This window comes from Corylus avellana, chromosome ca1 (genome assembly GCF_901000735.1).
Source record: "Corylus avellana chromosome ca1, CavTom2PMs-1.0".
Lineage (NCBI taxonomy): Eukaryota > Viridiplantae > Streptophyta > Magnoliopsida > Fagales > Betulaceae > Corylus > Corylus avellana.
In genome coordinates, this window is record NC_081541.1 from 49,641,999 (window position 1) to 49,656,083 (window position 14,085).

The window sequence follows — 14,085 nt, forward strand, 5'->3', positions numbered from 1 at the left end:
TATAACCAAAAAAAAAAGAAAAAAAAAGAGTCATTATATAAGAACACATAATATCAGTCGTATCCGTCGTTGTACAATGATATATAACATTTTACTGCTCATAATTTAATCCAACATTTTAGAAGGTGTCATGCGGCCGCCGCTGCCGAATTCTAGTGGCTCTTAAATTCTCAACCAATGAACAGGATAAATCCAACGTAAACTAACATTGGCCAATTTGTTCCGATACAATTTATTGCAATCACAAGCAAAATTCGTGACTTTGGTGGGACTATTCGTATTTTCTTGTGATTTTTTCCGACCATTGCAAGTGCTTCATCCTTTGTCGATAAGATGGAGTTGATTTATGTTAAATAGAATTAAAATTTTTTTAAAATAATTAAAAAAAAAAGAACTGTAAGGGAAGCGGAAGCGTAAAAAGAGATCGAGAACACAAATTTTAGGCTGGTGAAGCGCTAGGAATAGCTTCCTTTAGATTTTTCTTAAATTTAAATAATCAATCGACTTTTTTACTTTTAGATTCAAATAGAAAGTTATTTAAATATTTTTTTTCAAATAAATGTTAGATGAAAGAGAGGAAACATTAAACCTTTTTTTTTTTTTTCATTAAAATAATGGTTAGAGAAGCAACTAGGATTATAGGATATCACTTTTGGTTCTCTTGGTTCGCTAGGTTTATAAAACATCAGGGGTCCCGTTGTAATAAGCTTTTTAGGAGTTTTTCCTACACTTAAAGAAATGAAATGAGATGTAAAGCCTATTGCAAGTGTTTACATCTACTACTAAAAAATGTCATTTATAGGGATACAATTTACTTATAAGAAAAACATGAGGTGAAGTGAGGTAAGACAAATAATCAAATCTCATAGATTTGACTACCAATATATATAGTAAATACTTAATAAGAAATGGGCATTTTTTAGATTAATCTCTGAGTCAATAAGCCAAAACATATTACAATTCAATTTTTTTTTTAATTTTTTTTAAGTTCTTCAAAAAGGTGCAATAGATCATTGTCATTCGTTAGTGCCACATCAACATCTTTGTCACATCACATTAAAATTATAATGTTTCTATAATTTAATGATTTTATTAAAAAGATAAAATCTTTAAAATCAAAACAATTTTTTTTAAAAAAATTGAAATGGTGGCTAGCTAGCAGTAGAGCTGCTACCCCTAGGGCTATGGCCCCCAAACCCTATTGGGGTGGCAGCCAGCCACTCCCAATCCCTCCGCGGGGGTGGCCGCAAACACCTTCCGCCTAGGGGTGGCAACTCCACCAATGATCAAACTTCAATTTTTTTTTTTCCATTTTATATTTTTTTTAAGATTTGATTTTTTTTATTATATATATATATATATATATATATATATGATCAAACTTCATTTTTTTTTTTAATATTTGATTTTTTTTTATTATGTATATATACACACTACATTAGTTAGGCTTGGGATTATCCACTTTTGATATTTTGATACTTCTAGATTTTATTTTTATTAACATGAAAATTTGTAATATTTTTCCTATTAATACGATGAAATCTTTCGATCTATCTTGCCAAAAAATACAATTGATACAATGTCTGCTTTGGTTTGTTGAGTTTCAGTCTCACTAACCCAGGTTTGCATTTCTTTCACAGCAACATATAATAATGACTACCACGATAAGTGCCTGTTAAAAAAAATGATTTATATAATTAAATTAATATTTTTTATTAGTTTAAATTTTTATAATAAAAGATAATTTAACTTGATATTAGAGCTGATGTCCTGAGATTGAACATGGACTATACAAGTTATCTTCCACTTTAATTAAAATAGTTCACGTGTTGTTTGGTTCCACTAGTGAGATAGACTCAGTTTAACCCCCATTTTAATTTAGGATAGAAATTTTTTCAAACTCATTTAAAATAGTGCAAAGTGTCTATAAATATTTAAAATGTACATTAAATTCTTAAGCTCATTAATTGCAGTTTACTAACTTATACTTACGTTTTAAATGTTTATAGACACTTGACACTATTTTAAATGGGTTGGAAGATATTTCCTCCAGACTCGTTTGGAGGAAATCTCTGTCATTTTAAATTAATATAATATGGTGATTGGTCTCACAATGTGAGGGAGAATTAAATAATTAATGTTCAAATATTAATTTAAATAAATAAATTAGCAATTTTCCTTCAATTTAATATTTTTTTATGCGTTACACCAGCCAAAGCAAGGGGCGGCACACGTGCGCCAAGGAGGTGCGTGGAGTCTACATGCGGAAGCGGATGACATCGACTGAAACGAAAGAGACTAGTAAAGGCTGAGAAAAAGCAAAAACCCATAGAAGTGGTGCGTGTCGTACACATTGCATGACACAATTATATAATAAGGTTAAATTCATTTTACCCCATTGAAGTTTTATGAGTTTTTCAATTCGAACTCTAATATTTAAAAATTGGTAATATATCCCTTTAATGTTTAAAAAATTTTTAATTCAGACCATTCGTTACTAATTTCCGTCTAATTGTACAGAAATTAAAAAAAAAAAAAAGGCATTGATGGTCGTATGTAATTTCATAGATTTCCTTCAAATTTGACGGAAATTAGTAACGGAATGTCTGAATTGAAATTTTTTGAAACATTAGGGAGGTACATTGCTAATTTTTAAACATTAGGATTTAAATTGAAAAATTCTTGAAACTTCAGAAAAATAAAGTGAATTTAACCCTATATAATATAATGCATGGTACACCCTCATAATTAAAAATGTTATATCCGTTATATTATAAAGATGCAACACGGCCCTAGGAAAAGACTGGAGGGTATATTGACTTAATCATAATTCCGTTCGGATGAGGGTGGCGTCCGAGTATTGTTGATTGAGCCATGAAGGCCATCAGTCGCACCATCTTCCGAACCAGGTTGTGGTTGAGAGACCCTAACAGACCTACCTAAAGGCTCGATTGCAACCTTAGCCAGACGAGGTTCCAACCGAGTCACTCTACCCTTCATCTTGTCTCGGGCCGTACGTACTACATCATTTAATAATTTTTTTTTTGCTCTTTCTTTTGGAATTTATGTTAGTTGTAGGACATCCATGCATGGTTGGATATATTGCTGCAACCATTAGATAATCAGAAGGTGACGATCTACCAGTCAAGTTGGCTCCTATCACAGAATTATCTTCTGTACTTGGGACCTCTATGCCCTACAACACCTATCGTTGCTGAGAAATGTCTCTGTTCCCTATTGGTACCTATGTTTGTGAATTTCTCGTGACTTCATGTGGATGGTCCCTAACATGGTCCCCTTTTTTTTTTTTTTTTTTTTTTTTGGTAATTTATTTTGTACAAAACCTCTATGGTCCACTATGAAGGTGACTTAGTGGGGTACTTTCCCTGAGAGTTAGTTGATCGGAATCATGGAGAATGCCAAAAAATGGTGGAGCCTCATAGGTATATCACAGACAAATAATAACAGATAATTTAGCAAATATTGTTTTGTCACAGAGCGACGTGGAAGTTATTGTCAGAGGATGAGCTTTCGATCTGCTCATCGACAAACCTCATTAAACATACCATGTGCATGCACACTGTTAATTAATATGTCAAATTTATATTAAAAAATGAGAATAATTACTTCTTAATTTTATAAACATAATTTTTTATTAGAGATTATATATCTTGTTTAACACACCTTATAAATAGGATCTATTATAATTAATACAATATGTTTTATGTCGATCGACCAGTACTAAAGAAGTTATCTTATATATTCTCGATCTTTTCTTTTTTTTTTTCTCTCCTCTCAAAATAATCTTTTTTTATCTAACTTAATTTATATTTTGTCAGAGCTGGTTAACTCTCAATTGTATATATGAATTTAGTTAGTAAAGAGGCATTTTGATATATACCATACTACACGTCATTCCTCTGAACATTATCTTCAACCATCATTTTTTGCAAATTTAATGGATCTATCATTGAATTTGTGGACTCATGTGGGTTTCACAAAAATTCAATAGTAGATTCACCCATTCACTATACGGAGAAGGTTGAAAGGATAATTTTTATCATTTCGCTATACCATATACTATGATTTGTATCATCAATTATCTTAAAAGTAGATTAATTTAATATATATTTTAACACTACTCCTCATATCCTCTAAATGGAGAGGATCCCATTTAGGCTAAAAGATGTAAAACTTGAGACCAAATTGTCTTCAAATTTTACAATTCTGACAACTTCATCACACTAATGGACTAGGATCCCCTACAATTTCAAGAAATTGTAGATTCTTAAATTACAGAATTTAAGTAGTTTTTAGACATTAAAACGCTTGAAAATGTTACATATTAAAAATGGTGCATGTTATCGTTGAGAATCGAGTAAATTTTCATCAAGTTTTTTCTTTCTATGTTGTAAAAAAAAGCTTTGAGCTAAAAACTATATTTTGATTTTCTGAAGAAGAAGCGTTTCTGTAAAAGTGAAAAATGAAACTTTGTGATAGAAAATTCTTTCTGACTGCCTTGATAACATGCCACATTTTTAGTGGCATTTTTCAAGCGTTTCAATACCTTAAAACGGCTTATTTTTCTTAATTTGAGAATATACAATTTCCTTAAAATTGTAGAGGCAATTTTAGTCAAGTGAAAAATAGAACTGCTTATTTTTAGTAAGGTAATGACCCTTTTCATTTAATTTGAAATGGGGATTTAAAGTTGACACATTTAACGATTTACATTATGTCAATATTGACACGTCTTTTAAAAAAATTAAATAATATGTCATCATATACATTGTTAGATGCACAAACTTTAAATTCTAACCATGAAATTACTACGGTCCATTTTATTTGAAATAGAGAATATTATATTTCTAGTAAGAGGAATGCTACACTTACTCTCATTTCTTTAAATACTTTTTACACACCCAAAGATGGATTTTTAAAATTACTATTGGATCAAAATCTAATAAAGATCAATCTCATATTAATGGTGGTTTTAAAAGCTACCTATAAGTGTGAAAAAATTGTGTAAAAAAAAAGTAAATGTAGCATTATTATTCTAAATTCTAATAAAAGAAGTTCAACATGGTGATAGAGTGGGAATTTGCTCTCATACGATATTAAATTGCTATTCTTAAACTTTAAACAAATAATAAAAAAAAAATCATTTAAGTAATAGTCTAAATGCAGAGAATTAGGTTTAGGAATGAAAAGCATTATGCCATCCTTCTGTAGCTTATGACAGCTGTCGTCGCCAAAAAGGAAGAGGAATTAGGGTACCCTAGCTTCTGCACTGGCAACTTGACCTAGAACTACTGTTGAGTTCTTTAAGACATACGCCAAGAGATAGAAACTAAGAAGTTTTGTATTTTTTGGCATAATTCTGTGTTAGGATTGATGAGCATCTAAGAGAAAGATGTCATTTCGTTTTCATAGGAATAGTTGTTCGTTTGGCAGGCTGTTCCATCGTAGACCGTAGGAGTAATTTACAGAGAGTTTCAAACTTGTTTCATTCAGCTTGGAAGTTTCCTTTCAGTATATATTTGAACTTTGAAGCTCTACAAATGGCTTTCAAGCTTTGTCCCATTTCCCACACAAGTTCACTATTTCCTAATCTTCATGAAGGAATTCGTAGAGGATACATTAATACGTGTCATCCGCACAGCATAATGGAATCTTCAAACAATGTTGATAGCCCAAAAAAAAAAAAAAAAACAAAACAAAACAAACAAAAACAAACAAACGAGGTCTTGGTTAAAGTATTAATTCAAATTTTTTTATTGGTTTACGTTTATTTTTTTTTATTAGTGGTGAATTATTATGATATCACGAAGAAGTTCAAAATTCAAACCCTAAAAGCCCTCTCTTTCAACTCTCTTAAAAAAAAAAAAAAAAAAAAAAAAATTCTTGCAAAATCCTTTTCGTTTAATTTGGGGTAAATTAATCTAGCGGATCTTCACATCTGCTCCTCTGGCTCTCTTCTAGTGGAGTCTTCTACTCATCTAAAAAAAAAAAAAAAAAAAAAATCTCATTTTAACCCCTACTTTGTTAAATATTTTATATACAGGGTCTTATTTATTGAGAGAGTCTAAACTCACGCGTAAGAAAGATAAATTTATTAATTATTTACTATTTTTTATCAACTTAAAATTTTTAAACAATTTTGACACTATACATGTTACATAGCTAATGGAGCATTTAGGATCCTCTCTATGAACATTAGATTTTATGGCATTTATAGATGTATATGTTGCCTACATACCCGTTATTAAGTCATTTAAAATTTTTAAATAATATATCATTAATTATATACACTTTTAAATACTGTACGTAAAATATAGCCTGGACCCTCAAATATTTCTTCTGCATTTCAAGTGAAATGAAAATATCTTATTTCATATATTACCCTAAGATGCATGTGTGTATCTAAATTAAATATCATGAGAAAATGGTCAAGTCTATCTCAAGGTGGTTCAATGCATTAAGAGATCCTTTTGTGGGAATCGGTAGATCTCTGTCTTCCAAATTATGAGTTATTGGATAGAATATGGTTGTAACCGCACTGCTTTGTCTCCTGTCTACCATATTCATGATTGGCTGATCAACCTATCAAATTACGTGGATGCACATGCTGCGTTGACTTTTCTCATTGCCGCTTAAACTAGGCTTTAACAACATGAAATATTTTTTAGAGTAGTTTTTTCAATAAAAAAAATTAAAAGTATTAACAAACAATTTAAAATATAAAATAGTCACCAAATCATTAAAATTATTTTTCACATTTATACCATATCACAATTAAAAAAAAAAAAATACCATTTAAAAAATTTTGTCAAATGAACCATACTTTTGTTTTGTTTTGTTTTTTGTTTTTTAATAAATAAGTTATCTTCATTGATGTAAAACCAATCTGAAACAAAATACTTCATCATACAATGCCAAAGATATAGGTTGAAAACCTTACAATCCCAACACTATCTATGACATACTAAATAGCCTTTTGGCCTATTATAAAACAGTACCTTAAAAATGTCATCATCAGAATCAGTATATAAATCTACAGCATAAATCGACGAATCACGTCTTTGGTCATTGTTTCTTTCATAAATGACAATTCTTTTATAAACTTGATAACTCATCCGTCATCAGTCAATAATTTGTTCCCAGAAAAGAACCAGAAGAAAACAAAAGACTTATCGAAAACTATTTCATTATTCTAAGCAAAACTTAAGAAAATAACAAATCTAAGACCTGCTGCAGCCAAAACAACAGCAGACTTGTCTTATTTAGAATCAAAAACTAAAATATATAATAAAAAAAAGTAAAAAAAACCCCACTCCCAGTGAAGACGTTGTTGATACGTCGGCTCGTGGCCTGGAAAATGATGCATGAAGGCTAGCGGCTGGAAAGAAGGGGTGGCCGGCGAGCATGGTGAGCGGTAGCATGGAGAGCGGTAGCGTGGATGCACGAAACTAATTGAAAAAGCCAGATCTGATTCTGAAGAAAATAAATCTAGAAATCCCATCAAATTCTTAACATATATGATATTTATTTGAAATAAAAAGTAAATGAAGAATGTTCGAGTGCAAGACTTTTTTTTAACATCATGTTAAATTATTTTTTATATATTTTAAAAGCTCTAAATTAATGATTTTTTTTTTTTTTTTTGAATTAATATTCTGCCACAACTCTATCCTACATCACATCCTATTCATTCTCTGACAGAATATATTTTATCTCGAATTTCTTAGTCTCAAAAATATGTATAAGAAAAACATATTCTGTACAAATTATTCAATGAAAATGGAAACCCCAACCACCAAGCAGTAAAAGAGCAACATGGGAACCCTCTAGCACATATTACAAATTGGGTCCAGGATGCCTAATGTACTCTAAGAACATGTCTATATTTATGACTGAATGGTCCTCAACATGTCTTTATCCATATGTCAAATTCTCACTATTAAGGCTCAAGGTACGTATGTCGGTTAATGTGTTTTGAGGGGTATTTTTATTTTTATTTGAAAAAATATTTTTATTTGACATAAGGATAAAAAATATTTTTATATTTTTTGTTATTTGTTAATATATTTGTCTTGAGAAAAAAAAAAAAAAAATATATATATATATATATAAACAAACACGCACAATGTTTGGGGTACTTCTCTAGAGATTTGCATGTGTTTTATTCTTTCAATTTTAGTTTTTAATTTTTACTGGCCTTGTTCAAAGTATATATTTAAGTCAATGGTTGTTGAACTAACTTTTCATAATAATAAAAGGAATAATCATTCATCATGTTTAATCTTTGTGAAATAAGGGAACATGGAAAGAACATGGAAGATTCAGTAGCCCTGCGATCGGTGGAAATGCAAGAAACAGCCAATAGAGAGTTTCGAGAATTTTTTGTTAATGTTTTTTCATTCTCCCTTTTATTGTATGTTTTTAAATAAAAACAGTAACAAGCAATTCAAAATATTCAAAATTATATTTATTTTTGTATCACATTAGAATATTTTTTGGGAAAACTTTATAAAATCTTCTTGAACTTTTACTCGCATGATTTGACACTACCCCAAAAGTTTAAAAACTCTCAAGTAAGAGTATAAACTTTCATTTGTTTTTCAATTACCGCCATTCTGTTAGGATTTTCTATAAAATCTTGTCAAAATTTTCAATATATATATATATATATATATATATATAAACGCATGAATATTTGCAATTTTTTATTTTATTTTTCATAATTAAAAAATGGATATTTTGGGAATTTTGACAAGATTTAATGAAAAATCCTAATACAATAGAGTAATTGAAAGAAATTAAAAGCTTGATACCCTTAATTGAGAGTTTTTGAGTTTTGGGTGAGATAATTTCAAAATGCGTAAAAGTTTATGGGGATTTTCTTATGTTTCCTCATAATTTTTCCAAAAAAAAAGAAAAATCATCTAGAAAGCTCTAACAAACAAAACCCAAATTTTCCTTTCAAACAAAATAGGGGATCATGATCCAGATTTTTTAGGAGGTGTGATACAGCCACACCTTAAACCCAACTTTGGCCCAACTTCTAAACCAAATTTCTCTCTCTATCTAGTTTAAGGCTCTCTCTCTCTCTCCTTTATAGGCAGTTTCTTTTTTTTTAAAAAAAAAAAAAAAAAAAAAAAAAAAAAAAAAAAACTCTTAAGAGAAAATTTGTGCCAAAGTTGAGTTTAAGTTGTGCATTTATCATTTTCCACTTTTTAGTCATAATGCAAAGTAGAGGATCATGTTTGGTCAACATCAGCAAACCCAGCAAAGAAAATATATATATATGATTGGCTTTGGCCATGTGGATTAATAAACAGCAAAGAATATTCAATCATGAAGCATTGTACTCTTTTGCCAGCGATTCTTAAGGCTCCACACAGGGTTGCGAAGAACATGGAGGAAGAAAGAGGATGTTACAAGAATGTTCACTGTTTTAATTCTTCTTCTTATTTTATCTCTTTGGAAGGAGGAGACTTGAAAACAGTTTTATACATATGATGATATGAATCGGAAAGGCAACTTCAATATGTCTGTGGAAGAAGACAAAGGAGTGCGAATATTTCATTAATTTTTCTTAGTTAATTTCTATGGTTGGCTAAGTATATATGTCTAAGCTTGATAATTCGTTGGGAAACATGTTGTCTCTAACAAATGCCAAGCCAAAGTCTCACCTCTTATTCATTATTTTTTATTTTCTTGAACTTTTAGAATAATCCGTGCATGATTTTTACATTATATCAAAAAAGACGTTCTCACTTCGAATTTGTCATTGTAATTTACCTTTCATTTCATTTAAAATATTTTATAAAGTATTCGGCCTTACTAGCTTATTGAGTGAGAATTATTAAGTCCCACCTTATTCATTATGTTTTACTATCTCAAACTCTTATAATAATCCATGCATATATGGTACCAAAACAAACGTCTTGATTTCGAATTTTGTCCCTGTAATTTACCTCTTATTTCAGTTAAAATATTTGAAGTGTTTGGCATTACTTATATATTGAGTGAGAATTTGAGCCCATATGTGAAAGGAATTGTTAAAATATTAATTAAAATTTATTAAAATTTATCATTTTTTAACCACTTTTGGATGAATAATGATTTAACAGTCTTTCTTTTATACGAAAAATGAAGGGTTAAAAACAAACCCCTGCCTTAGAAAATCACTTGATTAACTAAAAGGAATAGTTAATTAGTGCATACTAAAACTGGAAATAAAGATATATCTTGCCTCTCCTCATCTTGTTTTACTCTATTCTTTTATTTGATAGAGACCTACTATTAGGAATAATAGGTATTCTCATGAGAATAACTATTCTCTTATGAAAATGAATATATATATATTCCTCTAAAAAATGTGAAGGCATATAGCTATTACTTAAAGAATAGACAACATTTTTCAAGCAAACCATTTTTTTCAAAATTTTCTTTCAACCCTTAATTTTTTTTTAGAAAAAAAAAAGATAAAAAAAAAAGAAAAATGTTGAATTGCAGTGGGTGGCCGACCACCCATTGCATGACCTGGGTACGGTTGCACCACCCCAGATAGATTTGGGGGTGGCCTGACTGCCATTGGGTTGGCCGCGGCCTCCCCCGTTAATTGCCATCGACACCCCCTAGGTCCCGCCGTGCGTGGCCAACTACGTACCCACGGCAGTTCATAGTTTTTCTGCTTTTTTATTTTTATTTTAATTTGAGTGTTTAAAAAAGATGAAATAATGTGAGTTTTTTTTTTTTTTTTTTTGTGTAATTTTGGTTCAATTCCAATTAGAAAACATATATTGTCGCCAAACTAAAGAATATGAATAACTATTTTATTGTACAATTCTCAGTAATAACTATTATTTTTCCTAACATAATTTTCATTCTGCGAACCAAACAAGACCTTTTTTTTTTTTCTTGCTTTTCGATGGTATATATATGGCCTTCTGTCCAATTATTTCAGAGTCATCTCAAAATTAATTTTGAAAAATATCTAAAAAGTGCTAACTGAGCATCTGTTATGCCTTTACGAGATTGATGTTAAATTTTTTGTTAAGTTATAGTGGCCTGACTCTTGATGTGTAATTGTTTGGGGGATTTTACATGGTTGAAACTCTTGTTGCTCTGCCAAACGAACCTTAAAACAAGTTTGATGAACAAGAACTCTCTTCAATCTCAGGCCCATATGTGGGTTTCTTATAATATTTTGTTCGAAGAGCTTTGCTGAACAAAGGAGGCAAGCCCAATATTTTGTACCAATTGAGTATTGTTTATCTTTTTTTTATTATTATTATTTTTTTAATAGAGTTGATATAGAGTATGTGGTGAGGGTGACGCTGATTTTATGGAGAGGAAAAGAAAATGAAAAAAACTAATCGAAAATAGAGAGTAAAAAGAGAGGACATAAATCATGAAAGACGGGAAGGGAGGAGAGGGGAAGGAATCCGCCTCTCCTCCCTTGGAGGGTAAAAGTCTAGAGAGAGGAGAGATTTTCTCTCTATAGTTTACGGTAATAGAGAATGTGCATTCTTTAGTTGGCCAACACCTCAGTGTTTTATCCTCAAGAGTGCGCAAAGGTTATGACAAATTAAAAAAGTAGGAGTAGCCGAATATTAAAAATAAATAAATAAATAAATAAAAAGGAGTAGCCAAATGTGACACAAGTAATTTTCACAAGTAATTGTTACAAACGACTTTATTTATTTCAATCATGCAATATATATTGGCAATCACAACCCAACTACGTGTACAATTTATTTAAGTAACACAATAGTCATTGTGCATTACATCACTCGATCTCTTCTTTTATTTTTCCTTTTGTCCCTTTTAATCTCATTCTATCTCTCTCTGCTAGCCTTGATCCCTTGGAGTCTAAGGTTTGTGCCCTCGCACAAACAGGCATTGGCACTTACGCTGCATGCATAATCCACTCCTTGCGCCCTCAAGTAGGCAATCAAGCATACACCTTTGCGCGAGGATCCTCTTCCCCTCACAGCTTCCCTTGAATTTTTTGCTGACTACATAATATTGTTCATGTCCACCTCCTACAATAGAAGAAATTTTTGAAGCCAATTAGCTAGAGAAAGAAATCGAGAATGTTACTTGCCTATAATTATCGTGTCTATTGAAGTGACATTGTGAGTTATAAAATCAGGTAAATTTTATAAATACAATTTATAAAACATCGATACATATACCATTATTTTTTTGTATAACTGTTTTTAGTGAAAAATTTCTTGATCTTACGACGTACAGTTTAAGAAAAATTCGCCTAGAAATCACTACACGTTTAGAGGTGCTCAAAATTCAATATAGGTAAGATATCAATGAGTGAAAATTTATGGGTAATTAAATTTTGCCATGAACTACCATGCTCCATCAATATACCCCCATGAACTACCATGTTTATACCATGTTAAATTACCATTAAATTCGAAAATTTTAAACATATAGTAATGAATTTAATAATTCAACTAATATTCTAACAATAATCGGGAAAAAAAAAACTTGAGGATAACTTTACTTAGGACCCTTGAACTACCACACGTGTTGAGAAGACCCCCACAAATTTTAAAAAATTTCAATTTCAGTCTTTGAACTTTCAATTTGATGCAATTGACCCCATTCCGTCAATTTTTTTTTCGTTAAACCCTAACGGAAACCACTAAAAAGACCAAATTACCGTTCATTTTTTTTTTTTTTTTTTTTTTTAAAAAAAAAATCAATTTGAAATTAAGGGTATATTTAGAATTTTATAAAAAATTTAGAGGCATAAAGGTCATTTCATAACATTTAACGTCTAAAAACTGACATAGGGGGTAAATTGCATCAAATTAAAAGTTTGGGTGGTGAAATTAAGAGATTTTAAAATTTAGGGGGTCTTTTCAAATCAAGTGTTAGTTCAGGGGTTCTTTGTAAAGTTTTCCAAAATACTTAATATAATATGGCCAATAATTATACGAACTACTTTTAGCTCAACAGATTCAAAGTTAAAGGCTATATCAGATGCAAAATATGGGCAATATAGAGAAAATTAAAACTACTTACCTCTGCCTACATGAAAGGTGTAGATGAAGAGGATAACAAAGATAAAAATACATATTCTAATTTTAGCCATACTTTTTTTCCGTTGTGCCAAATATGTTGGTGAAAAAGAGGTATATATAGCAAAAATTACTTCATTTCAATCTTGGATTATGCTAATACTGCATCAAGCTGTGAATGAGCCATTGCTTGTTCGGTATTTTAAAGGGTTATTAGATTTGAGCCAAGAAAAAACTTACTAACAAATTCCTTATTATAGCAAAAGTCACTTCGTTTCGATATTGGATTATGCTAATTAATACCGCATCAAGTTGTGAATGGACCATTGATCGTTGGATATTTCAAAAGGTTATTAGATTTGAGCCAAAAAAAAAAAATAATAATAATAGTAATAATAACAAATTCCATATTAACCTTTTGTGCTACTACATTGGCAAAAAAGAGGTATTAATTTATAGAAAAAAGTCGTTTCGTTTTAGGCTTGGATTATGTTAATACTGCACAAGACTATAATATATCGAACCTTAATGATCTATCTACATTTAGGAGAAGTGGGTTGGCTTCGGGTTGATGTGTTGGGGTATTGGCGGGGTTGCGCAATACACTGAGCGGACCACATGAGTTATCATTAATTTATAAATATTGTCATAACAAATGATGTATGTGCACGACGACATACAACATTTACTCTACATCTTGAGAAGTTCGTGAAAACATATGTGAAGTGTAGGTTATTTTGATGTATCAAAAGAGTGAAACCTATTATCGGTCAAAATAACCTCAGTATGTTGGGTAATCGCATATAGCATGGTGAGAACACTCTCTTCAAGAAGGAATCTATATTGAAATGATGCCGTATGTAGTAGGGTATTATCGTATTACCTTAAAAACGACGTCGTTTTGATTTTTTTTCTTTTAAAAAGTGGTTAGTGGTTATTAGGGTTATTAATTGTTAATTGAATAGGCAATTAGTGAATTTTACTAACCGACTTTTCACCCCTAAGACTTACCACATTTCTCAAAGAAAAAAAA